The sequence below is a fragment of the Triticum dicoccoides genome, chromosome 4A (assembly GCF_002162155.2).
Source record: "Triticum dicoccoides isolate Atlit2015 ecotype Zavitan chromosome 4A, WEW_v2.0, whole genome shotgun sequence".
Lineage (NCBI taxonomy): Eukaryota > Viridiplantae > Streptophyta > Magnoliopsida > Poales > Poaceae > Triticum > Triticum dicoccoides.
The window spans coordinates 488,886,284-488,895,907 of NC_041386.1; positions in this window are offsets into that span (position 1 = coordinate 488,886,284).

Sequence of the window (9,624 nt, forward strand, 5' to 3'; positions counted from 1 at the left end):
GCAGGCGGCGGTGGCGGTCCAGGCGGCGGGGTCGGGCAGCTGGGGCGGCTCGGGTCTAGGGTTCCCCCGGGGCTGGGCCGGCTTATAAAGCCAGCTCGGGACGGAGTCCTAGCCGGACACGGCCCGTAGGTCGGTTCATTTTTTTAATTAATTACGTGCAGAAGAAAAATAAAAAGAAATACTAAACGGACTCCAAAAAATCCAAAATAAATTTTCACGGGCTTCTAAAATCAAGTCGCACAAGGTGAACATTTATTTGGGACCTATATGCAATTTTGAAAAACGCACATTTTTCCTAAATTCAAATAAAACACAGAAAATCTCCGAAATAAAATCCTATTTGATTTTATTATTAAATCCTCAATATTTCTTTATTTTGGGAAAGTCATTTTATTCCCTCTCTCATATTTTTGTAATAGAAATAATTGATGATAAAATAAATAAAATCAAATGATCCTATTCTCAAAATTTGAGAAAACTCAAATATGAAAATAAGAAAATCCCCAACTCTCTCCGTGGGTCATTGAGTTGCGTAGAATTTCTAGGATCAACCAAAATGCAAAATAAAATATGGTATGCAGTGATGGTCTAATGTATAACATTCCAAATTAAAAATTTGGGATGTTACACTTATAGTAATTCTCGGGCTTGCGATGCTCTTTCCCCGGCGGTGGCCCGTCCTTCACAAGCTTCTCAGCATCCAGCTTGCCCCAGTGCACCTTAGCACGGGCAAGGGCCCTACGGGCACCTTCAATGCAGACGGAGCGCTTGATGACTTCGAGCCTCGAACAGGCCCCCACCAGCCGCCGCACTAGCCCAGAATAGCTCCCACGTAGAGCCTCTCCAGGCCACAGCCGAACTATGAGGCCCTTCATGGACTGTTCAGCCGCCTTGTGGAGCTCGACCAGTTGCTTCAGCTGGTCGCTCAGGGGCACGGGGTGTCCGGCCTCAACGTACTGAGACCAGAACACCTTCTCCGTCGAGCTGCCCTCCTCGGCTCGATAGAATGCGGAGGCATCGGACACACTCTGGGGAAGATCTGCGAACGCTCCTGGAGAGCTCCGGATTCGGGTAAGTAACAAGTAACTCACGTTTATGTGTTTGCTTTGCATAAAGAATGCCTTACCCGCCGCTATCTTTTTCACCTCATCCAACTCCTGGAGGGCCTTCTGGGATTCGGCCTTGGCAGACTTGGCGTTTTCAATCGCCGCCGCGAGCTCGGACGCTCGCGTCTTTGAGTCAGGCTCCAAACTCTCATGTTTTTTCATGAGAGCCTGGAGCTCTTGCCGCACCTTGCCAACCTGGGCCTCATACTTCTCCCGCTCGGTGCACTCCATGGCCGCCCTCTTCTCGGCCTCGACCAGCGCTTGCTTAAGGGTCGCCACCTCAGACGTGGCCCCTACAATATCCACGATAATCCTGTCATTCTTTGCAATTGCACCTTTTTATATATATTTAAACAAGGTATTTCTTACCTTCACTGTCCTCGAGCTGCTTCTTGGCACGCCCGAGCTCTTTCTTGAACTGCTCGAGGTTCTGCTTTAGCGTGTCCACTTCCGCAGTCAGTGCAACGGACGCCAGCAGGGAAGCCTGCATACACATATTGATTCCTTTTTGTTAGACTCCTGCGAATTTTATTTGATCCTCTATTCGGCTTTTCTTCCCAAACGCCCAAACAGAGCATCAGGGGCTACTGTCTATGCGGTAATATTATTTACACATTCTTTACTTACCTCAAAGCCTGTTAAAAGGCTAGTACAAGCTTCAGTCAGTCCGCTCTTGGTGGACTGAACCTTCTGGACCACCGCACTCATAATAGTGCGGTGCTCCCCATCGATGGAGGCGCCTTCGAGCACCTCCAACAGATTGTCCGGCGCCCCCGATTGGACGGGGATCACCGGCACAGTGGGCTTGCTCCTCTTGGAAGGAGGTCGCCCGCCGGACTCTGGAACCTTTGAAGGTTCCGGAGCGGTGTCCGGCCTTGAGCCGGACTTGGAGCCCTGGGGGGTTTTATCCCCTTTACTCCTGGAGTCCGGGAGGTCGCCTTGTGGCGCTTCTAGGACCACCTCCTCCTGGCTTGGAACCTATTGAGACAACACTTCGGCATCGTCCGTAGGGCGGGGGGAGGAAGCCGTCGAAAGCGAATTCACATCCGACGAGTCTAGTGAACCGCTCGACGATGCGTCGAGCCGGTCTTTGGGTGGGCTGCATAATCATATTCGACATAAGGGAAAGTTGTGCAATAAAGGAATACTATGAATTACTCTGGTATCCGGATACTTACGATTTCGCCAGGGGCTTGGCCCTGAGCGTCCACTCTTCTCCGCCGTCATCGGCGTCGGTGGAGTAGTCCGGAGGAAGGGTTTTCCCCTTCTTGGACCCTCCGGCCTCCCCAGAGAGGGCGGCCTTCCTTTTCTTCTCTCCTCCCACTGGAGGTGGAGAGGTCTCTTCTTCTTCCTCCTCGTTTTCACGGGAGGAATGCACCTCGGAGCCGTCGGATGATGAACCCGACACCTCCTGGCGCCGGGCACTCTTTCGAGTCCCCATGGCCTTCTTCATGGCCTTCTTCTCCGGCACCACATAGGGTGCCGGAACCAGCAGCTTCGCCAAGCGGGCACCGGCTAGGTCTTCAGGCAAAGGAGCCGGACAATCGATCTGTCCGGACTTCGCCTTCCAACTCTATCAAAGGTAAAGGAGCTTAGATCCCACATTGAGTTAAACTATGGAAAACTAATACCCTGTAAAAGGTACAAACAACTTACCGCGCTAGCGTGACGCTGCGTGCTGAATCCGTGATCCTCGGTAGCGGATGCGGGAGCCTCGGCGCCCTTGAAAAGCACCTTCCAGGCATCTTCATATGTCGTGTCAAAGAGCCTGCTCAGAGTTCGGTGCTGCGCCGAGTTGAACTCCCATAGATTGAAGGACCGTTGTTGACACGGGAGGATCAGGCGGATGAGCATAACCTGGAATACATTGACAAGCTTGAGCTGCTTGTCCACCAGGGTTTGGATGCATGTTTGCAGTCTAGTCACCTCTCCTTTGTTGCCCCACGACAAGCCCGTCTCTTTCCAGGAAGTGAGCCGCATTGGGGGTCCGGACCGGAACTCGGGTGCTGCGACCCACTCAGGGTCGCACGGCTCGGTGATGTAAAACCACCCCAGTTACCACCCCTTCAGGGTCTCCACAAAGGAGCCCTCGAGCCATAAGACGTTGGGCATCTTGCCCACCATGGCGCCTCCGCACTCCGCCTGGTTGCCGCGCACCACCTTCGGCTTGACATTGAAAGTCTTGAGCCATAGGCCGAAATGGGGGTGGATGCAGAGGAAAGCCTCGCAAACGACGATAAACGTCGAGATATTGAGGATGAAGTTCGGGGCCAGATCATGGAAATCCAGGCCGTAGTAGAACATGAGTCCCTGGACGAATGGGTGGATCGGAAAGCCCAGTCCATGGAGGAAGTGGGGAAGGAACACTACCCTCTCATGGGGCCTTGGGGTGGGGAGGAGCTGCCCCTTTTCGGGAAGCCGGTACGCAATGTCATTGGACAATTATCCGGCCTTCCTTAGTTTTTTGATGTGTCCCTCCATGACGGAGGAGACCATCGACTTGCCTCCCGCTCCGGACATGGCTGGAGAAGGTTGAGGTGGGGAGTGCAGACTTGGGCGCTGGAGCTCGAGTGCGCGAGAATGGATAAGCAAGGGAGGAAGAAGGCGTAGGTGAAAAGGTGGATGTTTATCCCCTTATATGGGTGGATGCAACTACGTGTCCCCACCAGCCTGGGAAAACAAGCTTATCTCCAAGCGCTGTAATCAATGGCGCGGTTGGGTTACCCATGCCCGTATTGATGAGAATCCTGGAATAAGGGGACACGATCTCTTCTTTAACAAGACGTGCCAAGGAAACCGCCTCGCATGACGCGCTGAGGTGGGATAATGAAACGACTCGGATAAAGGCTTGGCCGTGGTGTGTCACACTACGGAATACGTCAGCAGATTAGATTTGTGTAAATATTATTCTCTCTATGGCAATATGTGGAAACTTATTTTGCAGAGTCGGACACTATCTTTGTGTTCAAAATCTTCTATGAACTACTTGGAGGAGGAACCCGCCTTGCAATGCCGAAGACAATCTGCGCGCCGGACTCGTCGTCATTGAAGCCTGGTTCAGGGGCTACTGAGGGAGTCCTGGATTAGGGGGTGTCCGGATGGCCGGACTATACCTTCAGCCAGACTCCTGGACTATGAAGATACAAGATTGAAGACTTCGTCCCGTGTCCGGAAGGGACTTTCCTTGGCGTGGAAGGCAAGCTTGGTGATACGGATACGTAGATCTCCTACCATTGTAACCGACTTTGTGTAACCCTAACCCTATCTGGTGTCTATATAAACCGGAGGGTTTTAGTCCTTAGGACAACATACAGAACAACAATCATACCATAGGCTAGCTTCTAGGGTTTAGCCTCTCCGATCTTGTGGTAGATCTACTCTTGTACTACCCATATCATCAATATTAATCAAGCAGGACGTAGGGTTTTACCTCCATCGAGAGGGCCCAAACCTGGGTAAAACTTCGTGTCCCTTGCCTCCTGTTACCATCCGGCCTAGACGCACAGTTCAGGACCCCCTACCCGAGATCCGCCGGTTTTGACACCGACAAGTGGTAAGAAAAGAAATACTAAAGATTCTGGAGGCAGGTACAATTTATCCCGTTGCTGATAGTCAGTGGGTAAGTCCTGTTCATTGTGTCCCTAAGAAGGGAGGTATTACTGTTGTTCCTAATGATAAAGATGAATTGATTCCACAAAGAATTATTATAGGTTATAGGATGGTAATTGATTTCCGCAAATTGAATAAGGCTACTAAGAAAGATCATTACCCCTTAACTTTTATCGATCAAATGCTAGAAAGATTATACAAACATACACATTACTGCTTTCTAGATGGTTATTCTAGTTTCTCTCAAATACCTGTGTCGGCTAAAGATCAATCAAAGACTACTTTTACATGCCCTTTTGGTACTTTTTCTTATAGACATATGCCTTTTCGTTTATGTAATGCACCTGCTACCTTTCAAAGATGCATGATGGCTATATTCTCTGACTTTTGTGAAAAGATTTGTGTGGTTTTCATGGACGACTTTTCCGTCTATGGATCTTCTTTTGATGATTGCTTGAGCAATCTTGATTGAGTTTTGCAGAGATGTGAAGAAACTAATCTTGTCTTGAATTTGGAAAAGTGCCACTTTATGGTTAATGAAGGTATTGTCTTGGGGCATAAAGTTTCTGAAAGAGGTATTGAAGTTGATAAAGCCAAGGTTGATGCTATTGAAAAGATGCCATGTCCCAAGGACATCAAAGGTATAAGAAGTTTCCTTGGTCACGCCTGATTTTATAGGAGGTTCATTAAGGACTTACCAAAAAAATTCTTGGCCTCTAACTAATTTATTACAAAAAGATATACCATTTGTCTTTGATGATGATTGTGTAGAAGCATTTGAAATACTTAAGAAAGCATTAGTCTCTGCACCTATTGTTCAGCCACCTGATTGGAATTTACCCTTTGAAACTATGTGTGATGCTAGCGATTATGCTGTAGGTGCTGTTTTAGGGCAAAGAGTTGATAAGAAATTAAATGTTATACATTATGCTATTAAGACCCTAGACAATGCTCGAACGAATTATGCTACTACTGAAAAAGAACTTTTAGCAGTTGTATTTGCTTGTGATAAGTTCAGACCTTATATTGTTGATTCTAAAGTAACTATCCACACTGATCATGCTGCTATTAAATATCTTATGGAGAAGAAAGATGCTAAACCTAGACTTATTAGATGGGTTCTCTTGCTACAAGAATTTGATTTGCATATTGTTGATAGAAAAGGAGCTGAGAACCCTGTTGCAGACAACTTATCTAGGTTAGAGAATGTTCCTGATGACCCACTACCTATTGATGATAGCTTTCCTGATGAACAATTAAATGTCATAAGTACTTCTCGTAGTACCCCTTGGTATGCTGATTATGTTAATTACATAGTTGCTAAATTTATACCACGTAGCTTCACATACCAACAAAAGAAGAAGTTCTTCTATGATTTGAGACATTACTTTTGGGATGACCCACATCTTTATAAAGAAGGAGTAGATGGTGTTATTAGACGTTGTGTACCTGAGCATGAACAGGAACAGATCCTATGCAAGTGCCACTCCAAAACTTATGGAGGACGCCACGTGGGAGATAGAACTGCACATAAGGTATTGCAATCCGGTTTTATTAGCCTACTCTCTTCAAGGATGCCCGTAAGTTTGTCCTATCTTGTGATGAATGTCAAAGAATTGTTAATATTACTAGACCTCAAGAAATGCCTATGAATTATTCACTTATTATTGAACCATTTGATGTTTGGGGCTTTGATTATATGGGACCTTTTTCTGCCTCTAATGGATATAAACATATTTTAGTTGCTATTGATTACGTTACTAAGTGGGTAGAAGCTATTCCAACTAGTAGTGCTGATCATAACACTTCTATTAAAATGCTTAAAGAAGTTATTTTTCCGAGGTTTGGAGTCCCTAGATATTTAATGACTAATGGTGGTTCACATTTTATTCATGGTGCTTTCCATAAAATGCTTGCTAAATACGACGTCAATCATAGAATTGCATCTCCGTATCACCCACAGTCTAGTGGTCAAGTAGAATTGAGTAATGGAGAACTCAAATTAATTTTGCAAAAGACTGTCAATAGGTCTAGAAAGAATTTGTCCAAGAAACTTGATGATGCATTATGGGCCTATAGAACTGCATATAAAAATCCTATGGGTATGTCTCCGTATAAAATGGTATATGGAAAAGCATGTCACTTACCTCTCGAACTAGAACATAAGGCATATTGGGCTACTAAAGAGCTCAATTATGATTTCAAACTTGCCGCTGAAAAGAGGTTATTTGATATTAGCTCTCTTGATGAATGGAGAACCCAAGCTTATGAAAATGCCAAGTTGTTTAAAGAAAAGGTTAAAAGATGGCATGACAAAAGGATACAAAAGCGTGAGTTTAATGTAGGTGATTATGTATTGCTATACAACTCTCGTTTAATATCTTTTGCAGGTAAACTTCTCTCTAAATGGGAAGGCCCCTATGTTATCGAGGAGGTCTATCGTTCCGGTGCCATAAAAATCAACAACTTCGAAGGCACAAATCCGAAGGTGGTAAACGGTCAAAGAATCAAACATTATATCTCAGGTAATCCCATAAATGTTGAAACCAATATTATTGAAACTGTAACCCCGGAGGAATACATAAGGGACACTTTCGAGAATGTTTCAGACTCCGAAAAGGAATAGGTATGTGGTACGGTAAGTAAACCGATTCCAAAACAGTTTTTAAGGCAATATTTCTCCGTTTTGGAATATTTAGAAAAATAGAAAATTAAGTAGTAGTCCGGGAAGGACACGAGGGCCCCACGAGGGTGGAGGGTGCGCCCTACCCCCTGGGCACGCCCCTACCTCGTGAGCACCTCGTGTGCCTTCCGGACTCCGTTTTCTTGCATGATACGTATTTTGGTCGATAAAAATTTACTATATATTCTCCTGAAGGTTTTTACTCCCGTATCATGCAAATATTCTTTGTTCTTGTTTCGAGCTGTTTTTCTGACAGATCTAGATTATCATGACGTCCCCAAGTGCTTCCAAGGACAAGTTCTTCGAGAAGGTCATCAACCCTTACCTCACGGAGGTGCTGCGACACCCTCAAACCATCGAGATGCGTGATGGGTTGCTGCACATCCGCGATGCTGAGGGACCAAAGGGAACCGGAAGCGTGGTGACAAGGCTCGAAGCAATGGAGCAACAAGTTTTCAAGTGCCAGGGATGGTGGAGCATGGAATCAACGCTAGCCACACGATGCTCATGGAGTTCACTAACAACTACAAGCCAGATGCTAAGAACACCGAGGAGGCCATCTTCAAGCTACATGAGAAGATCGAGCACCTCCAAGCCCAAATATATGACCTGCAAAACCAAAACTGCGAGTATGAATATAGATTCAAAAGAATGAGTTTGGCTGCAGATTCGAGGATTCCGGAGACTCGATCATCCTTCTATGATGGTGAACCTATGCCTTGGAAGATGGATGACAAGCCCGCATCATCAACAACACCCCCACCTTCTTCACCAACCAAGGAGATATAATCACATGGGTATGGGCACTCCCCTTAGCAACCGCCAAGCTTGGGGGAGGTGCCCCGGTATCGTATCACAATCACAACTCTTATCTTTACCGTTTTCCTTAGTTCGATTCTATTAGTAGTATTTTGATCTAGTAGAATAAAGTTTATGGCATGATATAGTTTTGTGTTTTGCCTTATGATCTCTCTATGTAATCGAGTCTGTGAGCTATATAATAAAGATTAGTGTTGAGTCAAGGGCTTGATTTCCGTGCTATGATCTTGGGTGAATAAAAGAAAAGAGAAAAAGAATAAGAAGAAACAAAAGTTAATATTGATCTTATTGATAGTAATGACTTCACATAGAAAGAGTGTGACGCTTAAAAGTTGTTGGGAGTTGGCAGACATAGCTTTGGTCATCGTTGCAATTAATAGGAAGTAATAAGGAAAGAGAGGATTCACATATAAATATACTATTATTGACATCTTTTATGATTGGGAGCACTCATCAAAATATGACATGCTAAAGAGTTGATGTTGGACAAGGAATACAATGTAATGGGTTATGTTTTCTTATATCTGAGATAAAGTGTGTTGTCATGGATCATCCAACATCTTGAGCTTGCCTTTCCCCCTCTTGCTAGCCAAATTCTCAGCACCAAGTAGAGATACTACTTGTGCTTCCAAATACCCGTAAACCAGTTTTGCCATGAGAGTCCACCATATCTACCTATGGATTGAGTAAGATCCTTCAAGTAAGTTGTCATCGGTGCAAAGCAATAAGAATTGCTCTAAATATGTATGATTAGTGTGGGAGAAATAAGATTTACACGATCTTGTGATGTGGAAATAATAAAAGCGACAGACTGCATAATAAAGGTTCATATCACAAGGGGCAATATAAAGTGACGTTCTTTCGCATTAAGATTTTGTGCATCCAACCATAAAAGCGCATGGCAACCTCTGCCTCCCTCTGCGAAGGGCCTATCTTTTATTATTATATTCTACCTTATGCAAGTGTCATGGTGATCTTCACCTCTCCCCTTTTAATTTTATCCTTTGGCAAGCCCAGCATGTTGGAAAGATCCTGATAGATATATCTAATTGGATGTAGGGGGGCATGGGTTATTATTGTTGACATTACCCTCGAGGTAAAAGGTTGTGGGGCAAAACTATAAGTCCCTATCTTTCTTTGTGTCCGATTAAAACTCCGTAACCACAAGTATTGCGTGAGTGTTAGCAATTATGAAGGACTAGATGATACTTTAGTATGTGGACTTTCTTTTTAGCTCTGACATAGACTCTTTCTGATGTTATGATAAATTGCAATTGCTTCAATGACTGAGATTATAGTTTGTTGGTTCTCAATAAGGTTTCTGATTCATACTTTTGCATTGTGAATAGATCATCACTTGAACATAAGTAATCATATGACAATATCTATATATGTTGCTGTTATGAG